Here is a 15,883-nt window from a genome sequence, read left to right on the forward strand (position 1 = left end):
TATGGTGGAATCATCAGCTTACAGAATGAGGGTCCCAGGGTGAGAGGCAGTGTGAAGGTTGTTAGTGAAAATGTTGAAGAGTAGGGGGTCCTAGGATGGAGCCTTGGGGGACTCCAGTAAGGTTCTGGAGAAAGGGTGAGAGTTCATTCGACATTTCACTGCTTGTTTATGATCCTTGAGGTAGCTCTGAAACCATTTTACTGTGTTATGTGAGAAGCTTAGATTAGGCAGTGTGTTCAAAAGTAAAGGGAGAGACACTGTGTCAAAGGGCTTGGAGCAATCAAGGAATACTGAGGGTGTATAGCATCCTGCATCGATGGCCTTGTTCATGGTATCTGTAAAAGATAATAGGGCTTTAGCTGTGCTGTGGCTAGGTCAGAAGCCATGTTGAGTTTTGGTAAAAAGGTTGTTTTGTAACAGATATTGCATTACCTGCTGATGGATATCTCTCTCGAGAATTTTGGATATTGGTGACAAGATAGATATAGGACGGAAATTGGATGGATCAAAAGAGTTGCCTCCTTTGTGGATGTGAGATTATTTCCATATGGTAGGTACTTCTGATTCAGATAAAGACCTATTTATAAGAATACTGATTGGGTAGGTGATTGAGTTAGCAGCCAGTTTTAGGTAGTATGGGAGGAGATTATCAGCTGAGGTAGAGCAGGGTTTTAGTTTTTGTAGCAGTTTCTAAATGGTGTCAATGCGTATGGGCTGAAATGAGAATGATAAAGTTACCAGACTTCTTCATATACAAATACAAATGTTTAAAATTTTCTTTTTGTAGCTAGCTCAGCAGTCATATGGTATGCTGAGTTAATTACTTTGTGCAGTTAACCCATACTCTGCATGCCAAATGTTTATTACATGATAACCAAACATGTAGTCTATAAGTCCCTGCTACTCCATATAAAAATACATATATATGTATAAGTACCTAATACTAATTAAATAAATAAAGTTAATATTAGCAACATATCAAAAGCTAAAAATATAAGTTAAAGTCAGTATGTTAAAACATATATATATATATATATATATATATATATATATATAAAAAACAACTCATTTTATATGGTGTTTTCACGTTAATAATTTCACTTTGTTACATATTCACAAGTTACACACAAAAAGGCAATGTAAATAAATGAAGTCCCACTTATCTACATAAGCTTTTCAATTTGAGGACGCAAGCTAGGGAACAGATTTCATTAATCCCTGGATGTTGTCAAGAATCTAATCGAAGTTGCCACATCAGTTTGCGGTCTTCTAACAACAAGCTTGATGGTCCCCCTCTATAATTATCGCATGTTGGGACCTGATCAATAACCCTAAATTTAAAGGAATGGAGGGGATACTCACTACAGTGCTTGGCTAATGCGTTTTCTATTTTTTGTTTACCTATAGCATACACATGTTCGCAAATACGCTCCCTAAGTTTACGGTCGGTTTTACCGACATAGAAAACTGTACACCCCTGGCACTGTGCAAGGTATACTATGGACTTGGAATTGCAGTTGTACTTCTGTGTAGTTAAATAACTCCTATTCCTCAATACAAATTTTTGTCCTATGTCGATGTATTTGCAATATCTACTTGACTCACAGCGGAACATACCTGGATTCCTATTTGTGGTCACTACCTGGGTCTCAATCCAGTTTTTCAGATTCCTACCCCTTTTATAGATGGTCATTGGTCTATCCCCTACTTTATTTGCTATGTCTCTGTCAGTGGCTAATAAAGGCCAATTCTTAAATAATATTTTCTGTATTTATTTGAAGGAAGAGTTAAAAGTAGTGATAAAGCTAAGGGTGAATCGGGGTTCATTATCAGAAGAATTAGTTCTACCAAAACTCTCTGTCCTTGAACTATGGATGGTGGGTACCTCCTGTACTGTTTGTGTAGCGTTTATATTCCTTCCTCTATTCAGAATGGGTTGGTATACCCCTATCGCATGTTTTGTTTGAACTTCTGTCACACTTTCACTTAGAAAGCCAGTTGGGCATCCTCTATGTTCAAACATTTGTTTCGGAGTTTCACATTCTTCTTTAAAGTCCCCTTCATTAGTAACCATTCTTGCCGCCCTTACCAGTTGACCCTTGACAATAGATTTCTTCTGGTGGTAAGGGAGCAAACTAGTAAAGTGCAGGAATGGGTTTGAGTAGGTATTTTTTCGATATATTCTGGCACTGTATCTCTGGTTACAGATATCTTTTTTCAATTCAATATCTAAATAATTAATTTCAGAGTCCTGGTAATTGCTAGTAAATTTAAAAAAACTAGTAGTATTGTTAAAATAATTAATCTCTTTTGCTACTGTACCATTACCACTGATGATGAGAAAAATATCGTCAAGGAACCTCGTGTAAAAATATGTGACACCTATCATGAATTCATTCTCAAAAATGAATTCATGTTCCCAGTGGGCCATGCCTAAATTGGCAAAACTCACCCCACATGGTGAGCCCATGGCCACACCGTTTTTTTGTAGGTATATCTCCTTGTGAAATGAGATAAAATTGTTCTTTAAAATAATACCTAAAAGTTCCTCAATCATTCTCTGTTCTATTTCAGGTGCCCCTTTTATTGTCATCATGTCTACTACCCATTCGATCCCTAGTTCATACGGTATTGAGGTATATAGATCACATACATCGACTGTGAGGAAATTAAACTCATTTCCAAACTCCAAAGTGTTAATATTAGCCAAGAATGTCCATGAGTCTTTGCAAATTTGTGGCTCTAAGGTCACATATTTCTTGAGTATCGAGTCTACTACCTTAGCACAAGGGTAGGTTATAGACTGTCTGGCATCCACTAACCCTCTTATTGGTGGGCCTATCATATTCTTATGAATTTTTGGCACACCAAACAGTACAGGAATTTTTGGGGATAGCATTGTTAAATAATTGTAGGTGTTCAAATCAATTACAGAATCAATGAACATGTCATTCAGGAACATTTTGATCTGGTTATATGCTATGTTAAGTTCATTCAAACTGGCCTTATCATAAGAATCCCTTTGTAATAAATGTTTCATTTTCTCATTGTAATGCATAATATCCATTACCACCAACCCCTCCCCCCCCTTGTCTGGTTTCATTATTCGTACTGGTAAATTCCTATAAAGCATTAATGCTTTCTTCTCATTTTCAGTCAAGTTGGGCCTCTCAGTGGTTCGATGTCCCCTGCCTAAACTACTTCTGAAGTCCAACTCACATATATGTTCAAACCAAGACAGTGTAGGGTGGGTAGGTGGGTTAAATGTACTTGCAATCCTTAACTCTGGTATGTTTTGCATGTGGCTTCCCAACAAAACCGATAAGTTAAGTTTATGGATGTACAATTTAAAATCTAACAATAATCTAGCTAGGTCTACGCCATTTGATGGCACAAAGGTTAAGCCTTTTGAGAAAGGTTCTATTAAATCTTTTTCCATTGGAAAGTCAGTAAAATATATATATAATATAAAAGAGGTAGGAATCTGAAAAACTGGATTGAGACCCAGGTAGTGACCACAAATAGGAATCCAGGTATGTCCCACTGTGAGTCATGTAGATATTGCAAATACATTGATATATGACAAAAATTTGTATTGAGGAATAGGAGTTATTTAACTACACAGAAGTACAACTGCAACTCCAAGTCCATAGTTTACCTTGCACAGTGCCAGGGGTGTACAGTTTTCTATGTCGGTAAAACCGACCTTAAACGTAGGGAGCGTATTTACAAATGTGTACGCTATAGGTAAACAAAAAAATAGAAAAGGCATTAGCCAAGCACTGTAGTGAGTATCCCCTCCATTCCTTTAAATTTAGGGTTATTAATCAGGTCCCAACATACGATAATTATAGAGGGGGACCATCAAGCTTGTTAGAAGAATGCGGACTGATGTGGCAACTTCGATTAGATTCTTGCCAACATCCAGGGATTAATGAATCTATTCCCTAGCTTGCATCCTCAAATTGAAAAGCTTATGTAGATAAGTGGGACTTCATTTATTTACATTGCCTTTTTGTGTGTAACTTGTGAATATGTAACAAAGTGAAATTATTAATGTGAAAACACCATATAAAATGAGTTGTTTATATATACATATATATATATATATATATATATATATATATATATATATATATATATGTTTTAACATACCGACTTTAACTTATATTTTTAGCTTTTGATATGTTGTTAATATTAACTTTATTTAATTAGGATTAGGTACTTATACATATATATGTATTTTTATATGGAGTAGTAGGGACTTATAGAATACATGTTTGGTTATCATGTAATAAAAATTCGGCATGCATAGTATGAGTTAACTGTACAAAATAATTAACTCAGCATACCATATGACTGCTGAGCTAGCTACAAAAAGAAAATTTTAAACATTTGTATTTGCATCTGAAGAAGTCTGGTAACTTTACCAGATGAAAAGCGCTTTATACGTGACAGTGTGTTTACAGTTTGGTTTATACTTTATTAAATTACTTGTTTTAAGCTGGGGCTACTTCGAGCCGTTTTTGTTTGAATTTTGAGTATTGTATTTAGTCAAGTGGGTGAAATGAGAATGGGGTTTGTATGACATTTCGTTGAGTAGGGGGGTTAGTTATGATAGGATTAGAAGTAGTTGATGACCTGGTGTTGGTAACTGAATAGGTTAAAGGGTGGGGGTGGGGTCCAGCATTAGGGGTGTTAGTTAATAGGTCCAAAATTGATTTTATGAAGTGCTTGTTAAAGTTTTTGGATATTTGTGATGGATGGGTATCTGGTGATAGGGTGTGCTCACCATTTATTTCTTCCAGGGTTAAGTAGAGAAGATATGGAGTGCCAAAATTTACTGTGGTTGATTTTATGCTGGAGTTGAAGCTTTGAATATTATGACTTCTTATCTCTGTTGATTAGTTTTGTCACTTTGCTACATAGTGTTTTGAATTAACATGATTTTGTTCATTTTTGTTTTGTTTCCAGGTTGACCAGGCTAGGTCCCTTTCCTTCATCAGGTGTTTACGTTCCTTAGAGAGCCACGGTGCTGAGTTGTACCAGGCTAGGTCCCTTTGCTTCATCAGGTGTTTACATTCCTTAGAGAGCCATGGTGCTGAGTTGTACCAGGCTAGGTCCCTTTGCTTCATCAGGTGTTTGCATTCCTTAGAGAGCCATGGTGCTGAGTTGTACCAGGCTAGGTCCCTTTGCTTCATCAGGTGTTTACATTCCTTAGAGAGCCATGGTGCTGAGCTGCACCAGGCTAGGTCCCTTTGCTTCATCAGGTGTTTACATTCCTTACAGAGCCATTGTGCTGAGTTCTTTTTGATTCTTTTCATATGAGTGGGAGCTAGTTTGTTAAGTATGTGAAGGAAGGTGTTAGTACAGCATCATTAAGGGGTAGTTGTTTAAGGGGTGTCCAGTCTATTTCCTGTAGGAGATTGTTGAGTTTATGCTGACAAAAAATAGTTGAGTTCCTAACTGATTTTATAGTGTGTACTCTTAGTTGTTGGGAGTTTGTTCTAAGGGAATAAGCTGGTAGATGATCACTCAGGGAGTTAGACAGTGTACCAGAAGAGGGGTAATTGGCAGGGTGGGATACTAGAATCTAGTCTAAGGTGGATTGACAGGTATGATCTTTTTGTATCTTGTTGGAGCATTGATAAGCTGAGAAACAAATACAGATTTATACTATTTGTGGGGGAGTTGGAAGCTATGGTTTGCCAATCTATATTTATGTCTGCTAAGATTATTCTTTCAAGGTTTATTGTTTGGGATGTCCAGGATAAAATATTTTCCAACACTGGTACATTGTTACCTGGTGGGATATATATTACTATTATGCAAATTATTTTTGATATATTGAGGTTCAAAAAGGAGATTAGTACCTCAGCATTGGAAAAGATGGGTATATTACTGGTGTAGGGTGTGATGTTGAGTGTAGAGGGATATAGAAGTGCTATCCCCCCCCCCCTTTTTTTAGATCTATCTCTTCTGGTTATTGCAAAGTTTGGAGGTATTATTTCTGAGTCTTTTACACTGGGGTGTAGCCATGTTTCTGTAAGGGCTAGTAAGTCAGGTTTATTTTGATCAATCCAGGCATGCAATGGGGCTATTTTATTACATATACTTCTAAGGTTCAGCGTAAGCATTTTTACATTTTTGGGGTTACTGTTTTGGTTAGGATTGGAGGGTGGTCCAGGGTTAGGATGTATGTCTCCACATTTCATTAGGTAGGTAATGAGGAAGGAGTACAATGGTAAGTGTTTTTTATTCCTAGGTGGTGATACTGGTGTCAAGTGTAGTTTTGTAGGAGGTGAGGAGGCCAATTTGTGGCTTGAATAATATGGGAGGGTATAGGGGAAAAGCTGAGAGGAGATATGTGAGAAGCTGTGTTGTTTATTGAGGTGATGGTTGGAGGAGGTTGTTGATGTGTATTGGTGTGTGGGGTAAGCAAGGATATAGCTGTAGCGAGGTTGAGAATTAAGAGTAAAGAAGCTAGGCAGGTTAGGAGGAGCATGTCAACTGTAATAGTGGGTTTAACAATAGTAAAAGTGGTATTTATGTATTAGAATGTAATATCAGGTATAAACAGAGATTTTGTTATCTTGTGATATGTGTGCAGCTGAAAGCAAGATTAAATATGTTTTGACTTCAGGGTGGGCTTTGACAATGTGGTTAGGTGTTTTGCCCTGTGGTTTGTGATAAGGAGGGGTGGGGGAGATGTGACTGGTCAGTAGTGTTATTATGGCACAATGTTAGTTTATGTGTATAATAGAAGAGAAGGTGGTAAGCCTGGAGTTAATGTAAGACAATCTGAGGTGGTGATAGCATTGTGAGGGTAAAATAGAGTAAGATGCAAAGAATTATAGTGGGGGGGATGAGAATTCAAATTGATGGGTGTAAGGGGAAGCAGATAAGTTTGGTTAAATAAAAGTAGGTAAGGTGTGAATGAAATGTGGGTGTGGACAAGGTAGAGTTGTATATAATTGGATCAGAGGAATGAGGGAGAGTGGTTTGCTTGGGATATGAGTAGAGGTGCTGGGGGAGGGTGGGATATGGGGTAAGTGTAGGGGAGCGTAGTGAGCAAAGCGACCAGAGCAGGAAGAAACCCTGCAGGTGGTTTACCACCATAAACAATCAGTGAGGTCGAATATTCCTGAATACAAATACAAGGTGACTGAACTCTAAAAACTTGACCTGAGTCACAGCATCTAATTTTATAGTTATGGGCTTTTCAATGTCTTTTCCAGGGATTTATTACACTGATAAGTGTAAAATATGCTGAAGTGTTAATGTAGCTTCACCTTCAGCAGTAAAAGGCCTGTGAGTGTGAATAAGTCAGAGTGGGGATATTCTTCCAGCAGATTCAACACCACAAACAGAACACACTAGTGCATGACTTACAAATTAAATTATTAGTCTGAATCTATGAATTTGTTTTACATAGATTTAACTCAGTGTATTTTTCCCTTGTGAACTTTTGCAACTGCAAGTGAACTTCAGCTGTGCAAGTTCTTTAGGTAGTGGGTTGTTTCACGTCTTGTAGAGTAAAGCAGCTGGATGGAGAGAACTCTTGGGACAAGGGGTAGTGTTTCATCTACAAATTCTGTGCCTGCTGCTCTTGAAGAATAAATTGCCTATGTTACATAAAAAATGTAAGCTGGTAATATTGGAATAGGGAATGGATGGCAAAATGATAACAGGTTCATAGTTACTAGGCATCTCATACAAAGGAGGATATACTCAGGACTGCAGCACCCCACCCCACTAAAAGTACAACACAGTATTAGCAATCCATCTACATGCTGTAGGAACAGAGCCCACAGCCTTCTGCATCATAAGCAAATACACTACCTGTTCTGCTACTAACAGTACTTTTCAATTCCATAGCACAATAGTGATACCATTTGCTAAACAAAACAGTTGCACATAGTAAATAGACTTAGCATGAGCAGCAGTAAACTTCTATTCTCTTGAATTTCACAGTTCCTTGAAAATGCACCTGCAACTCAACTCCTTGAAAAATGCACCTGAAACACTTCCGAGAAAAAATATACCTGAAACTCAATTCCTTGAAAATGCACCTGACACTCTCTTACTTCCTGTAACTGAGGTACAGGGTTTGAGCCTGAGCAAATCACTAACCACCTGCAACCCGTAACAAGGGCATTTTACACACACACAACCCCCCCCCCCCCGATACTTGTCCATTGAAGCATAAATATTTTCTATTCAAATTTTGCATGGAAGGGAGACGTAAACAAACAACAAGTCTGTGTGCTTTTACATTGATAAATGCACAGATTTTTTTTTAAGAATGCCCTCTGTGTCCACTCCCAACATATGTGTGTGTACTGGTGTATCAGTGCACATACGTGTTGCTTGTTTATGTCCTCCGTATTAAAAACACACACATAATTTTTTTTTTTTAATTAAAAAAAGTTAATGTGACAGTCTCCGGCCAGTAGAGGCCCCCCTCACAACCAGTAGGTCCTATGCGACTGCCTTGGTTGCCTAGTGCTGTATCTGGCTCTGGCTGGGACCTCTCTTTTTTGTACTTACTTCTGAGATCTCCCAGAAGAAAACCAATATCTTTGGGTAACAAAGTCTGCAGATGTCTGAAAAAAACATAGGTTGCTGTTAAGTCACTCCATGATATCCAAACCCTCCAAAATAAACTCTTGGTCTACTAAAAATGGACTCAAACTAATTGATAAAAACTGTAGTATGATTAGGGTTGCCAGCTGTCCGGTTTTTGACCGAACTGTCCGGTTTTCAGACAAATTGTCCAGTTAAAAAATTTAAACTCATGAAGTCCGGGTTTTTTTTGTGCCACCAGAGGAGAGGAGAAAGTAAATGTATCCAGCTCGAACGGGAGCGGTACGATACACTACTAGCTACTACACAACAATGAAATGCTTTTAACTTCAGTATTCCTGGTAGCTACATAGTTTAGACAGTACATACATTAACTTAAGTGGCAGTGATGTAATACAAATGGACAAATTTTATTTTCTGCTATACGGATTGTAGAGATATCACTGGAAGGCAGTACTCCACGGTGGGAAAACGGTATTTTTAGCTATCATTATCCTACCAACTACCAAGCAGTGACAAAAGAAATCTTATAGCAAGATTTAAAATGCTTAAGCACTCTGCCAACATTGCCCAGTGTTGCATTGTAGTACACTCAGACTGATTTTAGAACTTCACCATGCAGTGTAATACTGCTAGCAATTAACACGTCCTGATTTGTATTATCCTCATCTACTATGTTGAACCGTATTCCATGAAACAAATTGTGCATCTTGCTTTTTGGGCACTTGCAGTTACCCAACATTATTTTGCTTTTACTTAATTCTGTCGCAAGGGACCACATTGAAAAATAAAACTATCTCTTTGCCATGTTCAGAAAATGGCAAGTGTGCTAGCTGCATGTGATTTCTTTTCCTACGTGCATCTTTCTTAGATCTAGAGGCTTGAGTCATCTTTCATTCAGTCTTATTGCCATTTTACAACTGCATAGCGGCGGTCCAGTCTGCATCTTCGTAAACTTGTATTAGAGCGCATTGTTGTAGGAAGTTACCTGTTTTAACCCGCAACTTTGGCGCGATATAGAAAAACATTAAAGAAACTCTTTGAAGTATGTGTGCTTTTCTGAGATTATGACGTATACTTTGAAAGTAACATAAAACATGTCACCTGTTAGAAATCCATTCATCCACAACCCCTTTATCCCATTTTTTGCATATGTGACATGTAAAGAAAAAGAGTGGGAGGTCAGTCAGACCCAGTACAAGATCTTAAGTACTAGCATCTGAAATATCACACTAGGGGCAGTAACACTTAGCTCAATTGACCCCCACCCAATACAGGCGCAGCCAAGGACTGAAACTTCCTAATCCGAAGTACGAAACGGAAAATATGTTACATCTTAACAACTGAGTACCTGTCCCACGCCCCAGTACAAACAGTATTTGACAGAACTTTCAAAATGCAAGGGAATGTTAAGATCATCATTTCTGAATGAGCAGTAAAGTGATGTTATTGACTTAAATGATCTTATGGGGTAAATCAAAACTTACAATTTTTTAATAGCAAAGATAACTGCTTACATTTTTTTTGGATTTTTTTAATCAGATTTACCACCATGTGCACAGGCTGCTAGCTCTTGACCTTTTATATCCATGGATCATCCATAATTAGGTTTAGGAACATAGAAAATAAATAACTGGAGAAAAATGCACCATATTGACACTTTTCATCAATACTGGTACTTACATCTGCAGCAGCCTAGCAGTGCAATTAGTGCCGCCTGTGTTCTTTTCTCCCCTTTAAGTACGGCTTAAGTCATCAAAGTGGGTGGTCCCATCAGCTGATGTCACGGTGATGTCACAAAATAGGTGGGGCATGGGTGGGAGAGGGGGTGGGAATGGGTGGAGTTATGTGTGATGCGAGGGGCGTGACTTTAGTCCAGTTTTAGCCGCAAAGAAACCTGGCAACCCTAAGTATGATCACTATTGGTATATACCCCATACTCTAGACAATACACCTCTACACTATGAAAATGTAGTTAATGACCTATATATTTGAGTTGACAGCTTCCTTTCTTTTGACCATCATGTGATAATGACTGTCAGGAGATCCTTTTATTTAGCCTGACTAATTACCAAAGGAATATTATTGAGATCTAAAGAGGTAATCGATTCCTTATACCCAACATTGATCAGGCCAATTATAGAGTAAAACACTCCCTTTGGAATGCATGTCAATAAACATACTAAACAATTATAAAGACCTCAAAAGTTCCAAACAAAAAGATCACATGCCTAAATTCCCGTGAGCTACCAAGAGAGACTAGAAGCTCTATGCCTTTATTCACTGTCTTATAGACTTTTGAGGGGAAATACCTGCCCTCGGTTACCATGCCATTAGAGATCCAAATGTCCTGAACGTACTGTTTCTCTACAAGCCAAATATCTCCAATAATACTACAACCAGGGACCTAAATCTTCACCAGCAGGTTATTAAAACAATCCAGAATATTACGTTTATAAACTAGCACCTCCAACACCTCTGCAATAAACTTCTACTGTATATTAAACAGTGAGACTCACTATCTTCCAATAAACTAGATGACAGAATGGGTATTCATAAATGCGCTCCAGGACTGGCTGGTACGGCCCTTCTGGAAAAAGGAGATGCTACCTGAGAATACTAGCTCAGCGAGCATGGTTATGAGACAATGGCCTTGGAACATCTATAACTCTATGAATCCATAAGGAACTCACTTTGAGAGCAATGTGCCAGCAAAATATCTCACAGAACTTCCCTCCTGAAAGGAAAACTGGGTAGGTCTCATAAAAGTATATCTGTCGAACTAAGTGGCTCAAACTCTTCTAGCATATTACTGAGCATGTCTGCCCTAGGTCATCTCTAAAAAGGGATAATGAGGAAGGTAAAAGCAAAGACAGAGGAAAAAATGTAAAGCAGTATGCATTTCTGCCCTCAGACCCCAGTTTCATGCTGACACAAATGCCACACAGATTAAGCCCTGTACATATACTCTTGGGACCTAAGTCACCTATCCTGCAGATGATTATATTATGCTATGTAGGTCTTGTGGCAAGAAAAAGATTGTCAGCATGGCTTCAAAAATAGGTCTTAGAAATACAAAACATTGACTAGAGTGATGGATAATAACAGGAAACAAGACATTAAATACCATGACCATACTTTAGTTGTGTTTACAAACCTTCCAACCCAGTGAAATCAATCCAGGGAAATCTAAAGGTGTTACTTCTCAATGCCAGGAGTCTAAACAAGAATCCCCACTCCCTCCAAGCTCTCCTCACCCTGGAGAATGAAGAATCTGTGCAGTTAATAAGACATTTTTAAGCTACAGAAAGTACCTCAGCAGTGCAAGGTTTCAGTGCCTTCCACACATTTCTAACAGCAGCTGCACAGATGGACTAAAGGTGTCCGGATCTGCATCATTAGCAAACATGCCTCTATGTTGGTTAAAAAAGATGACGTGCTACAGTTTCTCCAAGTACAGGATATCATAGACAGAGTCTAGTACTTTATTCAAGCACACTATTGGTCACCATGCATTATCTCAGGAAACCCATAGCTGATACTTACTCCTACCAGAGACATTCACCATTCAACCAAGTACCATGTTCATGGGGGACTTAAATTATCCCTAAACAGGCTGGAACTTCTATATAACCCCAAATTTGCACCCACAGAGATCCCTGAACTTGTATACACAAGCACTCTAGATCATGTAGTTCATTTGTCTACTAGAGGTACAAACAAATTGGACTTGGTACTCTCAAATTTATTTATTTATTTAACATTTGTTTACTGGGAAAGTCCGACTTGGAACAAAACCAATTTTCAGAGGATGCCCAGGGAAAAACACTCCAGATGCATTTCTTTGTGATGTGGGAGGAAACCAGAGCAACCAGAGGAAATCCACATGAATGCAGGGAGGACATGCACACTCCACATAGAAGGCAACCTGGCTGAGAATTGAACCAGAAAACCTCTTGCTATGAAGTGACAACACTACTGCTGCACCACTGTGGGAGAACACTGCATCCTGACTAATGTCATGACCTCTCTGGTAAACTCAAATTAATTCTGTGAACACAGTAAACCCTGCAACAGTTTGGAACTGTTTCAAGACAAATTACATTTATTAAGTGATAACCTCTCAAAATTCCACGCCCCTCCAAACCCAGATAACACAGTAGCCAATTTGGAATTGTTCATAGAAACTCTGTACATCCATGTTAATAGTAGCATAGAGGCTGTGCCTACAGAAGTAAGCCCAAAACAAACTCTGAAAACAAACTATCCTGGTGGAATCCAAAGCTAAACAGGTTGTACAGCAAAAGAAAAAAGTCATACCTAAAATTAGAAACAATAGCAGCCAAAGGGATAAAAACACTCTCATCAAACTAAATAGACAAATAAGAGGTGCAATTAAGTCCAAGAATGCCAGTTTTGATGTAGTTTAGCTTCCCAGGCCAATGACAATCACAAGACCACCTTCAGTTGTCAGAAACCAAAAGTCAGCATACAACAGTGTGCTGAACTGGTTGCAAATGGAGCTAGGTTTGTGCATCTGGGAGATGTATCAAATCTACTAGCAGACAAATTTAACTCTAACTTTATCCCCACTGACCCTCAGCCACCTCCCCGGAAATGCTATCTAATATAACCACTCTCTACTATCAATAGGGCACAGGTCCTAGCTGTACTCTGTAAGGCCAAGAATACAGCTTCAATGGGTCCTAATAACATTTAAAGCTATTAAGGAGCTTTCCTTGGGTAAAAAGGAGGTTAGCATAGTGGTTAAGATATTTACCTTACAGACACAATGTGCATGGTTTGATTCTCAAATGGGTTAACTGACTAGGCTTAAAATAGCCCAAAAGGGCAGTTAGCCTAGTACTAATCTATGAACCTCTATGAACTTAGGACATCCTTGGATATGACCTATCAGGACCACTGGAGTCACTGTTCAACTATAGCCTCCAAACAGGCTTTGCGCCAAGTAAATGGAGAATTTTATCAGTAATCCATCTGCACAAAGGTGGACCATCAAAAGATTCCAGGAACTACAGACCAATTAGTCTGATTAGTCTCATATGCAAAACCATGGAAAGAATTGTCATAGATATGATTAACTATGACATAGAAAACCTCTAGCACAGGGCCATATCCAGTTTGGTTTTGTTAAAGGCAGGTCACACCTACTAAACCTGGTGGATTTCTTTGAGAAGGTCAACAAGGCAACTGATGAGGGCAAATGGTGCATACTGCCTATCTTGACCGGGCTAAGGCATTTGATACAATACCCCACTCTGGTATTATAAACAAATGCATGGAATCAGGTGTAAACCCCTATGTAATGTGCTGGAAAAGCTAGCTGGCTCACAGATAGACCACCTCCACAAAGAAGCAAGTCAATAGCAGAGCCCCTCAGGGCTCTGTGCTGGGTCTGCTCCTCTTTGGCATCTACTTCTCAGAAGTCAAATCCAAAGTAAAGGGTCTCTAGCTGACCAAGTTTGCAGACAATTGCAAACTAGGAGCAGTCATTGAATCCCCCCAAGATACCAACATCTTACAGAAAGGTCTAATGCAAATAAATAACTGGTGCCAAAGCCATGGCTTAAAACTCAGTGCCAAGAAATGCTTAAGTGGATAGTTGGCCACTATAGGAAACTACCTCATTGACAAAAAAGCCCTAAGAGTAGACCCAGTAGTCAGGAATTTGGGGACAAGTGTAGATAGTAATCTGGCCTTTGAACAACATGTCTCTAAGGTAGTAAGAAAGTTAATCTATATCGCTCAACTTATAAGTAAGAGCATGGCATCTAGGTTCAAAGAGGTCATTGTGCCACTGTATTTGATTTTCATCAGACCCATCATCGAATATAATGCTCCTTTGGTATGTACCTGACTAGGCATGTGCAACAACTGGAATGGCCACAGAGGTTCCTCACAAAAAGAATACAGGACATAAATACAGTATCCTATACAGGTTGTCTCAAAGCCCTATCTCTATACTCTGTTTCCTACAGACTGCTGATAGGTGATCAATGCCTGGCATAGAAGGCATCCTTGGATCCTGCTTTGTTGGACCTTTGCACACCTGCAGAATGAATAGCATCAGAACTATGAGCTCTAAGGACCTAAACTATGTTTACAATACAAATAGACCATGCTGGAGGACCAGATGACAGTCAACATGACACCCCGACCCCATGTAGAAAAATGGGGAAAAAGGGATTTGATGATGATGATGATGGAAGAATAGTTACGTATTTCAGAGAACTCCCATTCTCTGGAATAGACTTCTCATCCATGTGAAACACAGCCTTTCCCTAACTCTATTCAAGTGTAAACTGGGCCAGTGGATGGGAAATCAAAACATTTCCCCAGTTCTGATAACCATTAAATCATGTGCTAGCTAACATAGTCCCTTTAGAACAACCCCAAAGGCACTGTAACTCATGGGACACCTTTGGCTGTATGTCTAGGTTTTTAAAGGCCTTTGTGGCTATTAGCCTAGTATACACCTATGAACATATGTGCACTCCTGGAAAGCAGTATATGAAACCTTACCTGGCTGGCTGTCACTTGATTTCAGGTCCACAGAAAGGCATGGGCAAAGTGCTCAATGCAATAAAACAGAAAAAAAAGATTAAAGGCCAGTCCCTATCCTGGTAACAAGTAACAATCAGAAAAACAAACAAGTAAAGTTTACAGTGGCCATACAGCATACTAAACATACTATGCAGTGATGGCAATCTTGCAGCATCTGTGCAGTCAGCAGTACACATGAACATCAGCAGAAAGGGGAGAAATTTTGACCACCACTCACATTATAAGCAAGCAGCAGCAAAGGCAAGAACCTCACATTTCCCAGGATTAATTCTGTGCCATACTCTGATGCAGACAAAGGAACTCTACAATTTTTCCTTTCCACCACTGAAAATGATGTAGCTTTAGGCAGAAGCTGCAGAACAGGTGTCTTACCCTTCCAGATGGTCACTGTTATCATCTCATCCCCATCTGTTAATACTTCATTGCTTGCTAGTTTATTGCTGTTCACACATAATGAAATGTTCTGCATTTAGCACCAGTTTGTGAATTTCTATGCAGAATGTGCATTGTCTGATGGCTTGGTTAAACCTTCATCCTTCAGGTAAGACTTTAAAATGAGGTCCCATCTGCTTGAGTTGGCGGCAGCTCCAGTGGAAAAAGATCCCGTGGCACCTATAGAAAAGAGAAGGGGAAGTTCCATGATATCTTGTGAAAAACTGAAAGGCTGCCAACCTAGCTAGGTAGAATTTTGTAGATAATTAATGTAATTTGT

This window comes from Protopterus annectens, chromosome 3.part1 (assembly GCF_019279795.1).
Source record: "Protopterus annectens isolate FY-2018-M chromosome 3.part1, PAN1.0, whole genome shotgun sequence".
Taxonomy (NCBI): Eukaryota; Metazoa; Chordata; order Ceratodontiformes; family Protopteridae; genus Protopterus; species Protopterus annectens.